The sequence below is a fragment of the Nyctereutes procyonoides genome, unplaced genomic scaffold (assembly GCF_905146905.1).
Source record: "Nyctereutes procyonoides isolate TBG_1078 unplaced genomic scaffold, NYPRO_anot_genome, whole genome shotgun sequence".
NCBI classification, from domain to species: Eukaryota; Metazoa; Chordata; class Mammalia; order Carnivora; family Canidae; genus Nyctereutes; species Nyctereutes procyonoides.
The window spans coordinates 17,929,468-17,950,971 of NW_026575146.1; the positions used below are offsets into that span (position 1 = coordinate 17,929,468).

Sequence of the window (21,504 nt, forward strand, 5' to 3'; positions counted from 1 at the left end):
GGCGACTTACTCAGTGGCTCCTCTTCATTAGTGCAATTAACTGTGACTTGCCATAATGAAGATCAGAAGACGGTGACCAGTGAAGTTGGGACCAAGTGATAAAAGCAGTCCTCCACCAGAGAGGACAAGGTCAGCCCTGTGCCGTTGCAGGGGAAGACTGAGATGTACAGATCCAGGTTGGGAATGGTTGCTGGAAACCATGCTCATCCTGGAATTCCCTGCGCTGATACATGGCCCGCGAGGGCCGATGCTGGGTTCTGCCATTGGCCAACCTCTGTGTCGAGGGCTTGCTGTTGTCCAGAGTACTTGCCTGTCCTTCAGTTTTGTTTGTTTTGATTTACTGACTTTCCTAATTAGGCATTAGCTGCATTAGGACCAGGTCAGTTAAAGGATGTCTTTCTTTATGGGATTCCTTTTCTTAGGTATTTCCAAAGCACCCCACTCAATGATGTCACAGATTGTTAAGAGTCATTATATTTCTTGTATTAGTCTTGTGTCAATGTTTCTTTTGTAAATAACTCTTAGTTTTTTTTCACTGACTTGCTCATTAGTTCTTTTTATGTTTTTAATATTTTAAGTACATAAGATTATATTTGAAATAGAATTCAGTGAAAGCTAAGAAAGCCTTATAACTAATCTAGTTCTGCCATGTAGTCCCATTAAAGAACTCCAAGAGGACTCCGGTCCAAGTGCCAACAACCACCACGAGACTGTATCAGCGAGTAAACACTCTCATGTGCCATCCCACATGTGTCGCTGATGCTCTCCTACCCAACCCCGTGTTAGTCCCAGGAGGGAGTTATCATGATCCCATTCTGCCTGGAGGAAACGAAGACTGGCAGAGTTTAGTGACTTGCCCGTCTAGTTCCCGCAGCTGGTGGGTGGGGTGGACGCTGGGATGGTGCAGGCAGCCAAGGCTCTCAGCCTTTGCCATGCTGCCTCTCAGCTTTCTTTGGGATACCCATTTCCCACAAACCATTGCTAACCCTCACTCTGTGCCAGAGCTGAATTCACTTAATTCACACGCACCACAGAACAATCGCCGAGGGACCGGCTTAGTGGGGTCAGGTTATATCCATAAACTATTTTACAGGAGAGAATTTTCCAAGGACCAAAAACGTAACGTATAGCAGCGCCCAAATCTCAAAGCTACCACGGCCCCTTTCTTTGGCTCCCAGAAATGCGCAGGCAGGCCCAGACTGAGCCAGTAGGGAGAAACAGGCCAGGAGCTCCTGGGCAGAGGGGTGGAGCCCTGGCTGCATCCGGCTGCCTCCCTTACAGCCCCATGCCAGGTCCAGACCTCGCCCCGTGTGTCTAACACTCACTTGCCCAAACCCTAAATAACAGCTCCTGCCTCACAGTCTGTTGCAAAGATGAGATGAGTTCATACATTTCAGCACAGGACAGCACCTGGCAATGAAAACACTCAACAAATGTCAGCATTGTTATTACTAGTATGTCATGGCTTAAGGAGGAGAACTTGACAGGGGCCCATTCACACCCTGGGTATTTATGAAGGATGCTGCATTAAATGAAGTCAGATGTGCATGAGCTTAAAGTGAAGTCCAAGATCAGGGTGAGGATGGGATATTTCTGGCTATGGCCGCATTTCTAGGGCCTCCTCTGATCTGTCTCTTCAAGGATTCTTCTGAAGGAAACCATTTCTCCTACAAATCCTAACACTGACTTCCTTTCTCAGAGGACCTGACTAACCATTTAACTCAAATCCTTTATGTTCCTGGCCTCAGTTCTGGCAGCTTCACCCTGGGCCTGGAGTCACAGATTTTTGCCCCATGTCCAGATGACCCTGCTACTTGCCAGCTTTGACCCTGTGTTGTACCTGGCATCCCAATGATCTGGCAATAAAGGTGTAGTGAGGGGGTATGAGGCAGACTCCTTCCATCCTGTAGCAATATTACTATTTCATATTCATTTTTGACAAAAGTTTCTTCAACATCTACCATATTAAGAGAGACACCATAGAAGATTCAAAGATAGCTCTTGCCTTCAAGGAACTTAATTCTTATAATTGAGATATTTTCTCATTATCTATAAAATGGGGTTCTTGGTGATAAGTATTGTAAGAAAAGCATATACTCTGTATAAATGATTAAAAGAAGGAAAAATGTTTTCTGATTATTGTGATCAGGAAAATCTTTATTATACAATGAACTTTAGAGATTTTAATAAGCAGAGGTGGGGAAGGAATTCAGAATGAAGGAATGACAAAAGGAAAAATAAGAAGGTGAAGACCCCTTACTCTTGGTTACTGATAACAATTGTCATTTGATAACAATTTGTCATGTCATTTCAGCTAATGTTCCTGTGGGAGAGGTTTGGAAAGTCAGTGTTGGCCTCAAGCCCATTAGAAAGGGCCTAATGCCAGGCCAAGGAAGCTGAAATTTATTCCACAGATAATGATAAATTTCCAAAAGTTTTCATCAGTGGAAACAAACTGAATTAATGAAGGTTTAACTAGATGGTTGAAAAGGATGAATTTGAGGGGATAGAAAGACAGAGGCAGGTGAGAATGGTGGAGATGTTATTGCAGTAGTCAGACAAATTTGGATTCAGATCATAAGGGACTAAGTGAGGTGGCCAGCCCTGACAACCGCAGGGATGTGGCGTGTAGGATGGGCCTGAGTCACTCTCCTTACACTTTCACAAGTGACAAGTCCAAATTCTTTTGGTAACATAATCCAACGTCTAACATTTTTCATGGAACAAAATTTTCACTAAAATAAAGCATAATATATTCAGAATGAAGAAGGAAATGTTATAGGAAACTGTCATTCAGCCAATGTTTGTTTTAAATAATGCAAATTCAAAGATGCTTCTACTCCCTAACTGGATGTATTAATATTCCTCAATAATATTGAGTAATCCAAACCAGATTAATTCAAAATTCTGTTTCTTCCAGCTCTCTAAAAAGATCTTTCTCCATGCCTTTTGACTGCACTATTATAGAAGATGGATATTACCTTCCGACCAGGGCCCATTGAAATAAATATGCAATCTCACACCCTTGCGAGGATTTTTTCAAAGATAGAAACAGATGCAGATTGATCCTGAATGTAAAAATCAAACAGAGTACTAATATTTATTAGACATCTTCCCAGTGGATCAATGAATTATTCAACTTACTAGAAAAGATTTTCCATTACTGCCCTTTATTGTTAATATGAAAGGTTTAACAGCAAGTAAAGTTTCTAGAAAATCCTATGAACCGTGTTGTTCTTTGGAGATTTTAATGACACTTGGGTCATGAACAACAATCAATAATGAACTATGGATTTCAGCTCTAACGATCAAATGGAAGTGCCTTGATTCCTTGTGTGCAGCATCACATGCACACATGTAAGCACGCAGCAGGGCAAGTGAATTTATGGGCACCAAAGATACCTCTGAGGTTTGGAATATCTACAGCCCAAAGCCAGCCCTTGTCTCCATGCTGGTAACCAGACAGGCTTTACAAAGGGCAGTAGTCAAAGTACAATGATGGAATGAAGGCTTTTGTGCTGATTTTTGGCGTGATCCAAGGCAATGGCCTGACCAAGACAATGCAGCCTTCTCCACTAGAGAGCTTTGTAGTTGATAGTTGAGAGTTACATCAGCAATTATGAGAATATAATTTTTTGGAAATTTAAGTTATTACCAGTTGTACATGGTCCATGAGATCAGAAATATTTGTAACTAAAATGTTTATTTTCCACATACAGAATTGGGGAATTAAGAATATGAAAAAACAATAAGACAGAATTACATAATGAAGTCCCCATGATTATTAGAGAAAGTTAGCACAAATACTCAAAGGATTGTGGGTACATGGATTAATGTACATACATTAGGTCCAGACATATAAAGAATCCAGGCTTACTGTGTTGTGAGATTTTTTTAATGAAAGTTTTAATTATTTGAAAATTAAATAAGGATCTATAAAATCATGTTTTTCAGCATCAATGAGGAATCTAAAAGAGATAATGGAAAAGAAAATAACAGTACTAATCACACTTTGATACATTCTCACAGTCTACTGATATCTTCTAATACTTTGTATTAATTCCAGCCTGCCAAGATACCACCCAGCTTGATACCTCCGATAGCAATTACAGAATATGATCCAATTATTTCCTTAAGAAAAAAAAAGAGAACTTTTTTGGGGGAGGGGTTAGGAAACTAGATATTTTAATGAAAATGATCTAAAACAAAAAATGCAATTGTAGTAAAATAGATGAGGAGATTGTACTTCCTTGTATTAAAATATTTTTCATAAAACATTTAAAATATATTAATGAGAATTTAATCTCATATAAACAAGTTAATCTGCTATAATATTGCTTTATGTATGTTTATATGAAATTGCATGGGACTAAAACAAATTGTGTCATCATAATATTGTTTTGTATCCCCTACGGAAATGCTTGTATAAAACAGTTTAAAAAGCATATTATAGGGAGAAAAAAAAAATCTTAGACTTAGTGAGGTAAGCAAGTTATTTCCTTGGAGAAGCAAGGAAAATCGCTAAAAACAAAAGTTACATTTAAAATTAGTCAGTAAAAGTCAATAGTCAATATTGGTCTCAGTTTTCCTCAAATGTTAAATTGCAGCTCAAGGAAAAGAATCATTGGACAAAATTTGGAAGGGATCAGATGTATTTTAAAGGATCAGATATAAATTTATTGTTAATTTTTACAGTAAATTTTCTGACAACAGGTATCTGTACCTGCAGCTAATATTTACTAATTATGATGACTCAAAATTATAATTTGTACATTATTAATTTCATAGAGTAATTCCAAAGCAATTGTAAGGACTTAAAGGAATTTAGAATTTTGTGTAGTTTTATTTACCCTCCAGCTTTTTAGATCCATAATATTTGGGGTCCTAGTTATGTAGTTTCTTTTATAGGATTAATCGGTGGTTTCCTGACAGACTCAGTACCAGAGTGATAGCTGGAGCAGTGGGCTAAGATGCACAGCCCTGCAATGTATTTCATGCATTTTATTTTACCTGGTCTTTCAGATGGGCCAATAATTAGACCTGTCAGTAGCTTTTCATTATGAGGAAAACAACCTTAAGCTTCATACTGATTTCTGTAAGCATCTTACTTTTTCTTAATTTATAACATTATATCTTACAACAGGCTGTAACTACATAAGAGGAGGTAAAAAAAAAAAGTCATATGTCTTGAAATATCTATCCAAATAATTATATTTACCTACCTCATTGGATGGCATGTCACTTATCAATCTGACCTTGTTCAGTGCCAATCAGAAATTCAAAATCCTTTATAATGTTTGTTCTTACCTCGGTATCTGCTCTCAATGTAATATGCAACTTTCTTTCTGCTACAAAGCTTTGTTTCATTAGTTAAGTTGAAATAAAAATATGTTATTGTTCCTTTTATTCACTAAAGAGGGTGGGCAGTAGGTTCATCAAGGATCTCAAAACATAATTGACACAACTGTGCTTATTTATGCCTAAAAGAGATATTAGTATACTCACTGAAATGCATCTCCAGCCAGAGGTCAGGGTTAAGGTTATTGGCATGGTTTTATAAGGACACTCATGTTGCACCTGTCTGCACCATCCCTTGCCTGAAGATAAATAGCAGGCTTCAGTTTCCAAAATAACAGTGTTGTTCTGTATGGCCTCATTTGTAAATAATCCAGTTTGAAGTTAACCCCAAAATCTTGATTTTAGATACATTGTAAATGAGGGCCAGACAAAACTGCTCCAGGTCATCCCTGTGACTAGCCTCATTAGTAACTAAGCTTGGTCCTTCGGAGGATGACCTCAGAAGCAAACTGACGGGTGGGTGGCTGGATGGGCAGATGGAAAACTATAAGGAAAGGTTTTAGAGAAAGCATTTTAGAAACTGAATCACTATAAATGCTCCTCCTTCTAGAGGTGATGGTCAGTTACTCTAACTTATTAATTATGTGATTTTCTCCAAAATCCACATGTCCTCCACAATCTTTCAGATTCTTCCAATTCCCATGGTATTACTGCCTACAGGCACCTCTAAAAGTAACAGAGATTTATTCAGCCTGTCCTACTGCCCTCTGAGACAGTGCCTATTGAATCAGTCGAAAAGAAATGAATGCCAGCATGTCTTGTACCCTAGAAAATCTAACTTGAGAGATCTTGCCACTCTTTAGTTTCCCAAGATATTATGAGACTTTGTTTCCCTTATAAAAACTACCCAGTAGATAAACAGGCAAAAGAACAAATCATTCTCATAAGAAAAAAAAAATGAAACCCACATAGCAACAAAAAGAAAAAAAAAAGTTTGCCCTCCTAAGTAGATAGAACACTAACTTAAGTAACCTTTAGTAATATTTCATGTAGACTGAATTAGCAAGCAGGATTTTCATGATTGCACACACTGCTGTGATAAACAGGTGAACTCAGATGTTGCCCATAACATTATAAATTGGCATAACCTTTCTGAAAATCAGTTATATATGCCAACAACTGCAAAATGTTCAGTCTTTGAAGCAGTAACCTCACTTCTGAGAACTGGTTCTAGGAAACAACAGAACTAAAGAAAGAGATGATGAACACTAAGACATGTATTTATTGCATCAGTCTCGGAAACTGTGAAAATCGAGAAGTAGAACAATGTCCCTAACTAGAGAAAGATACACTCCCTCAACTCTGGGGCTGCTAAATAGTCACTAAAAATTGCAGTTATGTGTAGTGTATATCAAGGTTGAAAAGAACAAACACGATAACTTGGTGGGAGCATACACTCTAGTGACAATTTCTTCCAAGCTCAAGGCCTTCCTTTGCGTAGGCCTGTAGGCACAGAGTGTCATTCCCAGGTTGCTTGTTGCAAGCCAGTTTCTTCTCAGCATTCAGGTCTCAGCTTAAATGTAATTTTCTCAGGAAACCTTTCTGGTCACCTCCCCAGGACAGTCCCATCACCTCACTGCCCCATCATCTACTTTCATTCCTTGCTTAGACTTCTCATTCTCCAAGTGTTCTTGGTCTGTCATTGGTTTACCAGCACGCCTTCCACCTCTTCCACCGAAATGTGAGCTCAGGGGTTGACCTATCTTGTTCTCCACCAATCCTCAGAGACTAGAACACTATACAGGGCATCTTCTTGAAATCACAGAAGTTGGAAGACTGCCTCGGAGTTTAAATTAGAACTTGACTCCTGATGTCCTCTGTGGAATTGTTTCCTCATTCCTTTTATCCTCAAACTGGGAAGCCAGTTTGTGAACAGTGCTCTGAGCACGTGGATATTAGTGTGTGAGCAGCAGGCGGGCTGCACAGGGGAACAGAGCCTCTGCTCCTTCTCAGTGACAAGCAGCTGCTCTCTCCCACCACAGGTACTGTAGCTGCTCCTGCAGACATCCCTCCCACAGCCCGAGTCCATAGACCTGTGAGGGGTGGTCAGCCTTCCAGTGCCCCAGCCCCTGAAGTGGATGCCAGCCTCTGAGGGGGGGCAGGCTATGAATTTGTGTATGAATTTGCCTGGCCTCTGCTAGACCTCCTTGGCTTCTGAAATCCCCACCACTAACACTGCTTCTTTGAGCCAAATGTTTCTATAAAAATAAAAAGCCTAGTTACAAGGACCCACCATCACATAGCAGATCTTTAAGACCAAGAACGTAGGTTTTGTCCAGAAAAGCATTAGAGGGGTGGTGTTACTTAGCAGACAGTATTTTCAAGAGACTGAAACTAAATGGAATGATTTACTTAGAGGCCTTGGGTGGTAAAGGATAATAGATCCTTGGTAGGAGGACCCTGGGGTAAAGGAGGGCAAGAAATCAGTGGAGCCCTGGCTCTAGGTCTCTCCCTCCACCTCCTGGAGGTTTTTCCTTGTGCAGACCTAACGTGGCAGAAGCTATCTGGAATAGAAGTTACACATATGTGCTTGTTTGCCAGGACATTTGCCCCAGTTTGCTCAGAAGCTCTGAGTCTACTTTGCTAAAGGTCAAATTTGGGAGTCTGGCCAGGGACTGGAGCCAGGAGGTCCACCACCATCCCAAGGGACCCAGGGCCATGCTTCGAAGAGTCTAGAAGAGGAGAGAGGGCTTTCTGGGCCAAAATAGCAATCCATGCAATGAAGGTGGTAGATAATTTCTCTAATAAGAAACATGAGAGCAAGTGTCCCAAGGCCCCACGTCAGTTGGTACTTTGCTTTGGGAATGAACTATGAGACTGAACACTGCTCCATTTCTTCCTTTGGTTTCACTGTCTCTTCTCCAGCATAGCTTTCTCCTTATGGTTGGCAATAGGCAAGGACTCTCTCTCTCTCTCTCTCTCTCTCTCTCTCTCTCTCCAGCTATGCGCTTAATATAAAATGGGAATTTTAACACATTGTTGTTAGTATGTATTAAGTGCCAATTAGTGCCTGAAAACACAAATAAGGAAATCCAAATATACATTATTTTGCAAATATTAAAGTCCCATGGTAATGCTATGCAATTACGACCTAATTGTGGCTTGAGGCACAAGTATCAGGTTTGCATTTCAAAAGCAAAACCCACTTTTTCCTGGTGGGTTACTAGGACTGCATCTCACACATAGTCAGCCAGTCATCTAGGGAACTAGCTAATCATGAACTGTGCTCCTGAAATTTAAAAAAATCAGCACTTTGTTGAAGCCAAAGGAATAAACAGGGCCGCAGGGGCCCCAAGAGTCAAGCCTGAGTGCCATTTGCAATAACCCATCTTTCCCCCATGCTCTCAGGCACCAGCATATTGAACCTGGAGAACAGAGCTTAGGAAACTATGGAGGAGAAGTTTAAGCTATAAATGGTTCGTTTAAAAAGTCCCACAACCAGGTATCTTGATCAAGACACAAGCAGGGTTCAGGAAACCAGTCTAGACTAGGACAAAGGACACCTGAGTAAGAGCATGAGAACCTGAGGCTCCGTGTTCGTGGCAAGTCCAGGTGACAGTGAACTTGTGCATCTGCATGACCTGAACATAAAGTGACTCGGGTCTGCTCCTTTCCTGAGGTCGTAGTGTGAACCCATTTTATAAATGAGAAAGCAAAAAGCTTACTCCATGCCGTTCTGGAAACTGTACCTCCTCCTGTCCTGCCCCAGAGGAGAGTTAAACTTGGGACCATGGTTATCTGGGAGCAGGGACACTGACATCCTAGTGGCTACAATAGTAACAATGGTAGAAATTTATCAACAGCTTGATAAATTCATAACATGTCCTCTCCTGTTATCCGTGCACCTATCCTCACAGGTAGGCTTTACAGCTGTTTCAGAGATTCAGTAACAGGCTGAAGGTCCCGTGGAGCTGGGACGCAAAGCCGTTTGTGTTCAACAAGCCTGGATGCATCTTCCTTGCACCCAAGGAAGCCTTGTCTTCCTTCCCCACCCCTTGGGGATACTGTTGTTTTTATCTCCCGCTACCTTTGTCTAGACTCACCTTCTCTTTAAATCCTGATTCAGAGGAAAGCAATTGTGGGCACTAACCTGAGGAATCTTACATGATAAAAATGTAACTCAGGCAAATACACATTCTTCATTCGAAAGTAGCAGAAGTCAGCATATTTCACCCACCAGCATTTCCAGCAAGCTTTAGTTTCACTTCTCATGCAAACCCAATTTTGCTGCTTTGCCAGACTAAATGGCCATATTTTCATGCCCCACCCCCCACAATTTAGATACCTTTAAAAAAAAAATGTGTCCAAAGCTTTGATTGGACTTTAGCAAAGCCTTGAACATTTGTCAAAATTTTGTTAGGCAAGTCCAAGTGTTTTCAGATTGCGTTCTGCGTCAACACGCAAAGTGGATGTCTCTTGCCACATTTAGCTCACCAGTGTAGAGGCTGATAAAAGCTGATAGTCAGAGCTTTGGAAGATATTGCAAGGTTATTTTAAACTGAGACAGCCGTAAAAGGCTTGAAGGTTTTAACTCTGCCACTTATATTGTAGTTAAGGCAGCTCAGCCCAGCAGATTGCTCTGATTTGTTCATTTAATACATTATTTTTGCATTAGTCAAGCTAATTTGATGAGAAAGTTTCCCACTGTAAAATTTCCAGCTAATGGCTTGGAAATCTATTTGAATTTTGCACCCAATAATTCATTTCAGAATTTCCAAAGCTGTAGGTAGTTCAGGCAAGCTGGGATAAATCCCAGATAAGCAAGGAAACATCTAATCAACTTGTATTTTCACTGTAGGCACCATTAGTGAGTTTATCTACTTAATTATTTTCTGCAATAGGACAACGCGTACACCAAGGCTATCGAGGCCTTTTACTTTGTGGCTCTGTGCCCACTGTGTGGGTTATTCATTGAAAATGATCTAACCAAACTTTGTTATGATGGCAATCACCGGTGTGGACCTACACAGGCTTGAGTTTGCAATTTATTACATAGATGAAAGTTACAACAAAGATAATTTGGGAAATACATCTCCCCATTGTTTACTGCATTTGCTGATAACATTTGGTAGAGATTTGAATTTTTTTTTGTTTTTGTGCCTCAATTACAAAAAAAAAAATTAGAGCTGAAAATGAGTTGTATCATTAATGTTTCCTTCTAATGGAAAACTGTAATAACAGCTGTCATTTTGGCTCTTTTTTAAAAATTTTCCAGTATCAGTCTAAAAGAAGTAAAATTATTTCCAATAGGTTTCCCTCACTCCAGAAAGCAGCAATCAATATTTCTTTTCCAATTAAAATCATGTATTTGGTTATCTCTGGAGCTGGTTGGAAATTACCATGTGGACATGTAAGAAATTATATTAAACAAAATTTAGGTATTAAGTGAAAACACTGTAAAAAATTAGCATTTTCCTCATTTTGGAACAACGGCTGCTAATAAAGTGAATGGAATAATCTGATTTTTCATTTTGGAAAAAAGTTTTCTCAAGTTTCAGGCTGATCCAGGTAGATCCCACTTTAAATCTAGGAAGACTTTGGAAAAGAGATGAGGCTGTCTAACTATAAAGACCTTCCATGTGCTTAAACACATTAGATCAAACTTGTCCAAGTTCACATAAATGCTGTTGCCATGAGTAGGAACTCACAAGCATGTAGGTAGTGAGTAAAGAATAAGCATTAGGCAAATTGTTGGCACTACATTTAACATGTAGTTTATTTAGAACTAAATTTACTTATATTGTATCTGACTTGGGTAAACTCACAAAGTAGTCATTCATTCATTCATTCCTTTTACAAATGTTCAATTTGTATTTGATGCCATTGAACAAGATTTTTACCCTCTAAGTCCTATGACTCTGTCCTTCAGGAGATGGTATCATGTAGGAAAGCTAGGTAAACACAAAACACTTCCTAAAGGTTCCAGAGTGACATGTAAATAAGGAAGGTGGATGGATGGCTGGCTATGGCCCTAGGAATTCATAAGAAGAAAAGATGACTGTGGAGTCCACAGACGAAGTAAGTCAGAACTCGCCTTGAAAAAGGGTAAGGTCAGACTTAGCAGGAGGGAACGGGGAGCATATTGCTATGGGGAATTTCAAAGACAGAAATGAAAATTGCACGCATTGGGGTTAGGAAGAAATCCGGTCTGTGTGAAGCAGGTCTTGGTGGGAAGGAGCAAAGTACAAAATTGGCCTCATGAGGAAGAGCAGAGTACAGAGGGCCCAGATGATCAGGAACTTGAATGTGACACAATGTGGACACAGATGTTGGTCGTGGTCAGGAGAGAACGCAATCAGCAAGGTTAATCTGCAGGGGAAGTAAGCAAAGAGGAGGACAGGAGGACCGGAAGCCAAAATGGACTACTAGCCACCACCCAGGGCGGTCTGGAGCAGACCCACCACGCACTACACATAGCAAACTGAACACAGCAAAGGGAGGAGTTGGAGATGGCCCTGAACTTCTGAGCCCAGACTCAGGCTTGTGGGATGAATGGAGTCAACACTCACCTCGTGGAGCCATCTGAGAGCCTCCACACAGCATTATCCCATCAAAGACTATGCAAGGATCATATGAAAAAAAGTGTCCTGAAGCGAAACTTCAGGGATGATGGGAACCTTGGACTTTGCTCCATCACCTCCCCAACTTCTGTGGCTTTGAGTTGGCTTTCTTTGTTTTTAAGGATATAGAGAGATAGTTATAAGATTCCTGCTGTTGGGACGCCTGGGTGGCTCAGCGGTTTCGCACCTGCTTTTGGCCCAGGGCGTGGTTCCAGGGTCCCAGGGTCGAGTCCCACGTTGGGCTCCCTGCATGGAGCCTGCTTCTCCCTCTGCCTTCTCTGCCTCTCTCTCTCTCTGTGTGTGTGTCTCTCATAAATAAATAAATAAAACCTTTTATTTTTATTTTTTTAAAGATTTATTTATTTATGATAGAGAGAGAGGGAGAGAGAGAGAGAGAGGCAGAGACACAGGCAGAGGGAGAAGCAGGCTCCATGCCGGGAGCCCGACATGGGACTCGATCCCGGGACTCCAGGATCACACTCTGGACCAAAGGCAGGTGCTAAACCACTGAGCCACCCAGGGATCCCCTAAATATAACCTTTAAAAAAAAAGATTCCTACTGTTTATCTCTTCACTCTCTTCTTACTGTCCTTACTATCCTCTGGTCTGACAAGACCAGGTGTTCCTCTGCCAGTAGTGATGATACTCTGGATAGTGGCTCTCAGGCTCCTTTTCTGTCTTGTGCACATTAAAGCACTATCATTGCCTCCTCACCTGTAAGACTCTGTGACGAATGCCCACCAGACCCAGAAATCCAGGTGTGTCCTGCTTTTCCAAAGTTTGCATTAGGCCACTTTGCTTTTACAAGGCATACTTCAGCACCTGTCCTAGCTAACCAAAATAAATCTGAAGAGGATTTTTGCTTTTATGAAAAAAAGGACACAAGGGGAAATAGCAGTCAGCAACCATTAAGCTGCTCGCTACACAAGCAGGACACACCCAGGGCACCCAGAGTGGTGCCATCAAGCTCTTTCCCCAGGAATTGCACTCAGTGTCAAGACACGCTCCAGAGCTCTGAACCATGTCCATGAGCATCTGTGCTTTATCTTGATGTATTTCGAGAATCCATAGGCAAGATGTATCCTAAGGTATCAGAAAAGGTGAAGAGAGGTTATTTCAGGGGCCTGGGAACCCTCAGTAATTCCTCCATATAAACTAAAGGTAATTGCTTCTTCACCTTATGCCACTTCGGCTTACAAAAGGTTGCATAGAAATGAGTTACATTCAGAGAGTGGAGGAAATGGATAAATCATAAATGCTCATAAAGATGGGAGTGCGGAATGTGAAATTAATCCTAGAATTCCCCCCACTATTCCTCGTGTATTGTATGGCAACTGAAAAAAAAAAAAAAGTCCTTGAAGTCAGCCAGCCCTGATTTTTGTCTTTCTGCACATCTCTGTAAAGGATGTCATTATTTTAAGCACTTATGAAGAAGTAAAGTTGGCACAATAGTCCATATCATAAAAAGGAAGCTGGCTGCCCTGTGAAACATGAATTGATCGGTTGTACAAGTCAAGTATGTCCTCCCGGCATTTATTCCCCTAGACCCTCTCTCCCGATGGCATTCTTCCTCTACAGGTTTGAAATCCTTCTACAGTTAGAAAGGCAGTTTCTGCTACCTTGCACCCTTGCTGTGTTGACATAGGTGCTGACACCTCTCTTTCTGGGTCTTCCTACCATCCTTGTTGCACTTCAGCAGACGCCTGCCACAGTTTCTCTGTTTCTGTATGCAGGATCACCCACTGTTTGTATTGCTCTGTGGACTTATTTCACCTCCCTAAGCTGAGTTTGCTTGTCTATGGAGGGGAGCCAATATTAGCAGCTAGCTCACAGGGCTATTCTTTGTATTAAGTGACATTTGTTAGTGTTACTGTTGTTGTTATTATTATTACTCCACCGTGAGATAGGCCAGTGAGAAATAGATTTAGGACAGAGCTGGACTTAGAACTCTCTGCTCCTTTTTAGAAGCAATCTGCTCATTGAATCACATTGGCCAACAAGAAAAGAGACATGCTTTCACTTCAAAAGCTTGAATCCAGTTTAATTCAATGGCCATTCAATAATATTATTATAATTATCTTGTAGAGGGATCAATTGGTCAACCCACCTATTTTTTTCACTATAAATTCCAGGTTAAAATTGTCATTAATCAGAGATGAACCTGACTTGCCTTTTTGTAGTCTTGACCAAATCACTATCAATTGAATATATTAAAAAAATCAACCCATACATTTGATCTTTTTTTCTAAAAAGTTAAAATCTATATAGACTTACTGAAATAGCAGAATAGGATAACGTTTCACAGTGTGTCAATAGTTTGAGTTTTGGCAGTGCTTTCTTTCCTAACTAGAATTATAAAACCATTGGCCCTTTCAGGTTTTCTTGGGATTGATTTGAAAGCTGAATTTGGTGTTTTGAGATTTGTGACTTACTTAGAAGAATTACACATTTGCTTTATGACCATCTTTTCCGTTGAAATACAATGCATCTTGTATTTGAAGAACCATCATTTCCAAAAGCATGTTCCAAAGTTATATTGTGATTTTACTAAATGTAACATTAGAATAGTAGGAACCAGAGATCACCCTTCTTTGTACAGGGGAGGTAACTGAGATTCAGAGAAATTAAGCAAGTAGTTCGTAGTTCAACATCTAGTAAGTTATTGAACATTGAAGCTACTGAGTTGTTGAAAAATTCTATTACAAGTCATTTGCCTTGTTAGCTAATGTTATTTTTACTATGCCAGGACATTCTAATACCATTGTTGTTAACCTTTTTAGAGAAATAACTCTAATTTGCAGTTGGAGAATAGCAGTTGTCATTGCCTCTCTGAAGGAAAATTTTAATATTTAATTGACAATTGGGCCAAGATCCATGATATCTTCAATTTCACAAATGATCAGTGGCCCCATTCAGAAGATGAAAACCCTTCCTTGAGCTTTTGAAACTGTGATGGCTTAGTAGCCTCTTGCTTTAGTCACCCAGCCCCTGTGTCAAAAAGAGAGGAAGAGAGAGAGACATCCAGCTGGGAATCGAGGTCTTGCTTCAAAGCTTTTATCTTCAGAGGAAAGAAATCTTGTGAATTTCATTAATGTCAACAAGATCTGAGAAGATTTGAAGTATTTAAGCCCTTGGGCATCTCCAGAATGCCAAATGCTGTGGTTATTATAAGTTATTGGTTGCAAAAGCATTGCAACTTTGATTCACACCCCCCATGAACGAAGACTTTGGAAATATCCATTGTACAGTCGTACTTCAGGGCATGTTGAAAACCATCACTTTCTAAGAAGATATGAAGTCAACAAGGAAGCGGTGACTAAGCTTAAACCAAACATGGAAACACCTGGAATTCTGAATGAAGTGACATATGTTACGGTTAAGAAAAAAAAGATCAGTCCCCTCAATGTACGACAACAAAGCTAACAAAGAAAACAAAAGAAGCATTGATTTAGGATTCTAAAAGCAGATAACCCTCAAAACTTCTCCCCAAAAGTGTCCTTCTCAAAAAATGAATTGAGTTATAGGATTTGCTTTCCCTCTTCACTTTCTCCACATCTCCAAGAAGGATCAGACTGGAATTCACAATTGTTTCCACTGTACCTTTCCAAACTTTACAGGAAAAAGCCCATTTATTCCAAAACAGGTAACTTTCTATAGAATATGTTGGGTCCAGGCTAACCCCAAATAAAGAGATATTTCTGGCAAAACAAATATGGACAACTTAAACTAGATCTTGAAATTGAAAGTTTCTTTAGAAGTGAAATATATCTTTCATTTCTCTTTTCCTCCTTTCTTAAATTAAAAAGAAAAAAATTCAAAAGCAACCACTTCTAAACCACTTCATAAATATCATGAGGTATCATTTCAGTGACATCTTTTTTTTTAATGATAAGTTATCTTTTTGATAAATCTCTTTTGGAAGATGTTAGTTTTATTCTACTGCAGCTGACATCTGCTTAAATACCAGTTAAGTGTGCCCAGGGAATTACTGTTTGGGTCATCTCAATCTTGTAACTGCTAAATCCATTACACCCAAAGGAAAAATTTGTTCAGAATCATCCAACAGAAAATCTGTGGTAGTTTAATGTCATTAAGAGGCATCTTATAATAATAATATTTGCGGTAGGTTCCACCTGCACATACCTGCCGAGACCTGAACCCGGGCCCCAAGGGCTCACTTTCTTTCTCCACAGCCATGACCTCACTGAAAGCCAGCCTGAAGGAATGCAGCTTTAGCTGTGATGGAGGCCATCAAAGATTACAGGCCCTAACAGGTAAAACTCCTTACAGCAGGTCTTTAGAGCTCTTGAAACATTTTAGTGCGGCATTTGAGAAACTACAACAGTGCCTTTTCTGATCGCAGAAAGAAAAGATTTGGTTTCTTCTGTTAGCAAATTTTTTTTTTTTTTAGTTTCACTCCGTGTTGCTGCAGGGACATGGTCCAGCTCGGAGGGGCACACGAGCCGAGGCCCAGAGTTCTTGCTGCCCGCCGGGCTCCCCAGCCACCTCACCTGGGGAAACGCGCCTCACCTGCGCTCCCCGCAAGGCGCCTTCTGTCAACGGACGCCCTCCCGCTGGGAGCAGCTTGGGCTGGCCCCGGCCTGGATTCGCGGTCGGAGGCCGCGTCTGCAAAGTGGCCTCGCCTGACCACGCTCAGGCCCGCTCACGAGTGCCGGGAAACCGCGCGGGCCCCGGGCCGGAGGAGGGTGGGGCCAAAGCAGGACGCGTTGGCAGCACTTTCTTTCCCGGCCCCGGGTGCGATGCGCGGAGGTGCCTGCGGCTGCGCCCTGGCGTGGCGTCGGGGCCGTCCGTCCGTCCTTCTGTCTGAGCCACGCGCTGAGCGCAGGGGCAGGTCCTCCTGTGCCCCCGGAGGTGCCACGAGCCTGGACGTCCACGTCCTAGGCCAGCTTCCGAGGGGCAGCGTCGGTGCAGGGACGGCGGCCTGGGCGCAGCTGGGTCCCCTCATCGTGGCCCACCCACTCACGTGGTTTTCGACCGCGGTCCCCAGCCAGTGCTTTCTGGAACTGTGTTTGGTTCCTCGGCTTCTAAATGCACCCACGTCGTGAGCCGTTCGGGGATGGCCTGCGGGCCTGCTGCTCCTCCCTCGGGGGTCCCGCTCCTCCCTGGGGGGTCCCTGCTCCACCCTCAGGGGTCCTGCTCCTCCCTGGGGAGTCCCTGCTCTTCCCTGGGGGGGTCCCTGCTCCACCCTCGGGGGTCCTGCTCCACCCTCGGGGGTCCCCGCTCCTCCCTGGGGGTCCCTGCTCCACCCTCGGGGGTCCTGCTCCTCCCTGGGGGGTCTCTGCTCTTCCCTGGGGGGGTCCCTGCTCCACCCTCAGGGATCCTGCTCCTCCCTCGGGGGTCCCTGCCCCTCCCTGCGGGGTCCCTGCTCCTCCTTCGGGGGTCCCCGCTCCTCCCTGGGAGGTCCCTGCTCCACCCTCGGGGGTCCTCCTCCTCCCTGGGGGGGTGCCTGCTCCACCCTCGGGGGTCCTCCTCCTCCCTGGGGGGTCCCTGCTCTTCCCTAGGGGGTCCCGCTCCCCCCTTGGAGAGTCCCCACTCCTCCGTCTGGCGGACCCCCTCTTCCCTCTGGGGGTCCCGCTCCTCCCTCTGGGGGTCCCCAGTCCTCCTCCGGGGGGGATTCCCACTCTCCCCTCGGGGGGCAAGTCACTGCTCCAGCAGCACATTCCCCAAACTAACAGACCCGTTTCTCTTCGGGCAATGCTGCCGGTGGCTCTTGTCACAGCCAGGAAGGACGGGCTGGTGTTGTAACTTATTTCCTCCATTGGCATCACCTAGATTCTCCAGGCGTGTGGAATGAGCGCAGAGGTAAGGTTTCTGTGCTTTCTCTTTCCGCGCCTGCCAGAGTGCTTTCACTCCCCAGAGACTGCTCTGCGGCATGGGCACAGGACAGCATCTACACATTAAAAAAAAAAAAAAAAACATTACCCAAAAAAACATTAGAGGCAGAAAAGTCCAAATTTGAATGTAACTCTGCCTCAGTCTCCCCAGGGCAGCACCTGTGTCCCTGACCGCCTTCCTCCTCCAAGGTCTGGAGGGGCTGAGTGAGAGCACACAGGTCAGGGTCCCTCAGGACGCGGCCCAGTGACAACCCAAGCAGCAGGGGAACCTCTTAGCACCGAGGGTCTGTGAGGTCGGGGTGCACAGCCTGAACTGCCTGCCGCGGTGGGTGTATATGACCAAGGCCTTCTAGAAGAGGGCCACCAGTAAGATGTCCCCAGCGAGGGGATATGCTCTCCTGAAGACATGAGCCACTTTTCCCTGGATGGCATTACCCGGCAGTGCCTAGTAGGCTCGGCGTGCAGACAGCATCCCATCCTGATGACTGCTGGGGGTGCCGGGACCAAGGGCGCCCATCAGTGTGGCCACGCAAGGCTGCCAACACCTGCCTCGGCGCTGACTTGGGGACGGCCTTCCGCTGGCCACCAAAAGTGTCTCTCTCTCTCTATTTGTTTTTTTAGTTTTGCTTTTCTTGCCTTCCTTGTCCCCCTTCCTGTAATCATCTTAATTAAAGGAGACGAATGCAGCTTCTACAGTTTGGAAATCACAGAAGTGCTAAAAGACTATTTTGTCAAAATCTTACATGATGTGTGTCTGTTGCTGATTCACGTCCACTACCCGGCAGCCATCGGTGGCTCATGCAGCGCCACTTCAAGGTGGCCCTTGGTGATGAGGCGTCATGGCAGCCACTTCGCAGACAAGCTGAGTTCATCACCGGGAGCGTGATGGTGCCAGATGTGAGGCTGGGAAATATATGTCCCAGTTCTGAGAAACGTGGCCCATGGAAAGAGAAAGCATCTAGATCAGGGCAGTTTAAAGAGGGGCATATAGAAAAAAAAAAAAAAGAAGAAGATGTATGCATGTGATTAAACATAGTGCCTACATCATCAACGATTTCAGCATTCAGAATAATAAGCACATTTACGATAGTACCTAACCAGACACAGCTTTCAAGCAGTATCTGCATGCCTCCTGCATGAGAGAATCTCCGAGAAGAAAAACTGCACCCCTGGTTCTACTCTGCTTGCGTATTTTCCCTTTGGAAAAGAAATCTGGCTTAAACCTTTGTTGCAGCCCTATTTGTTTTGTTATAAATAAAACATATCTTTTCCATCATTGATGTATCTTTCCAGCTGCTGGACATAGAACAGATTCCTAGCTTCCTAAATTGAAATGTCTTCTTCTTAATCAGAATCGATGAATGTAAATAACCATCTGGGTTTTTTTTTTTAAGTGCCCTATTCTCACAAGTGTACTTTCCAACAGCATCACATGTGTTTAAAGTGGTGAGCTCCAGTTCAAATTCTCAAAGAAACTGGCAATCGAGCTGTTTTGAAATGGAGACTGCATTGCTCACCTGCCTCTCAGCATGGTTTGACACTAAACTGTGCCCTATCATCATTAAAGTGTGCAAAATAAGGCATGTGTTCCTCTTTGGTCTTTTTTTCTGCCCCAGTGATATACATTCTGTAACCACAAAATATGCCAACTCCAACTCACTTTTTGAACAAGCAAGTTCTATTCTGTTCTGTTCTTTTTATCATTTGGGTTTATACACTGTTGGGAAACAAAAAAGCTACATACTTTACTTACTCCTACAGTTAAATATTTTTTGAAAAGTAAGAATAGGTTATTATTGAAATAAAGTATTGCTTGTCATTGTAGCCTTCTGGAAGTCAGTGGGAAAAACAGGGTGTGTTAAGCTTTCCATTGTGTGCAGACTTTCCAAACCCCCTCTGCCTCCATCAGGAAAATATGTCTGTCCCGTGATCTATTCAGTTCTTGACCTTTTGACTAATATGCCAACAAAAGACGCTATTTATTAGTGATTAATTTACGTATCTTTGCCATAAAGAATGAGATCAAGGCTGTCACCGCTCAGCACCATCATCATTTATATTTGCCCGTGTGCCCTCCAGGGGTTTGTGCTATGAGCGTGGCTGTCCTAGGCAGGCATAGGTCATGCCACCTTCTCCGGAGCTAAGTCCACCTCCTTCATGATCAGGAGGAGTCTATCAGGAATGTCATCTTGGAAAAAGAGGCACACAGAGACCAAAGAGCCTTGCTAGACAGTCTTCCCCATTCCAATTGGAATCCTGGGAAGCAGACGTTGTTCCTAACAGATGTGTTCTCTGATATGGATCTTCTTTGTCACATATCATCTGTCTCTGTCCCCGCAGCCCCTTTTTCTGACTCTCTTGTCCTGCCTTCTTTTGGACTTTCTTCCTTAAGATCTTTTCTTTACACCTGTAACAAATATCAGTGACCCCCTCCAACACACACACATCACACAGGTGCATGCATTTCCTTTTTCCCTCTAATTCAACCCAAAGATCTTCTCTTCTTGGAAAGTTCCATCAAGTTTATTAATACCATGTTGTCCTCCATAGTGGGCATTCTGACTACAGGGACTGTCTCCTCCCATCACCATGTAAATCTAAAGTGTGGGTGGGGAGCCTATTTACTTTAAGTGTGCATTTGTCTACAGTTTTGGAATTCTTAAACTTTTTTAAAACGTTTATCTTTTGCTCAAAAACAGTAGGGTAAAAATCTTTTTTCAGACATCTTATCTCTTATTTATTCTACAATAATTGTTGTATTTGTTTCTTTTGGATGATCAGCTACCCTGTACACAAACTTTAACTTAAATCAAGCTTTCCGTGCGATCATAGAAATGCTTCCATCATAAGCAAGAAAACCCCACCTAACTGAGGGCCATGGGTGGCTCAGTCCATTAAGCCTCCTACTCTTGGTTTCAGCTCAGGTCATGATCTCAGGGTTGTGAGATCGAGCCCTGCATCAGGCTCCAATACTGGGCATGAAGCCTGTTTTAGATTCTCTTTTTCCCTCTCCCTCTATACCTCACCCCTCCTCCCCACCTCATGCACATTCTCTCTCTGTCTCTCTCTCAAAAAAGAAAGAAAACCCCACCTAATTACAATGGCTTTGCATTATAAGGTATTTGTTATGAAAAAATTGATATACACCATAGCTGTATGTCTCCTAATCTCTTTCTGAAAATTGGTAATATTTCTGCCTGCCTTCACTCCTACCAAAAAAAAAAAATTAACCAGGAGAGCAATTCATTTTCCTTATGCTATAGAAGACATTGATATTTCTCTAATAACTTTCTGGAAAAATCAAGCAAAAGAACTGCTTATCTCTGCTATGTGGGGCTGTAATTGTTACTTTTAATGCTGGTCTGAACCATTACTCAGTCTTTTCTCAAGTGTCTAAAATAACTGAGGGGAAAAGTTTGCAATGCCATTTTTCCCTCTATTATTTTCACATTTGAGCAAAATCAACATTTTGGAGCCATACTTGAGATATGGATAGAATAAGGACTTTTATCTGGTGAAGTGCACATTTTCAGGCTGCAGCTCCCTGCCCTGTGCAGCCTGGCCTGAGCTCACAGACCATCCTCTGCACCTCACTTCAGCAGAGATAAGAGGGGGTGATGTCAGCAACTCAGCAAAGGCATAATAACACCTCACTGACTGGGAGCACAAACATGGTTGAAGCCCTTGGAAATCTGTTAGTGAAGTGCAACATGCATGTGTGTCAAGACAGC

The 21,504-nt window shown here is 42.7% G+C and overlaps 1 protein-coding gene across 1 annotated transcript in view; it reads left to right on the plus strand.

Moving 5' to 3' along the window:
* Positions 1 to 21,504, plus strand: part of PACRG (parkin coregulated) — a 519,397-nt gene that overhangs the window by 496,472 nt on the left and 1,421 nt on the right. The gene's annotated exons all lie outside the window — the stretch shown is intronic.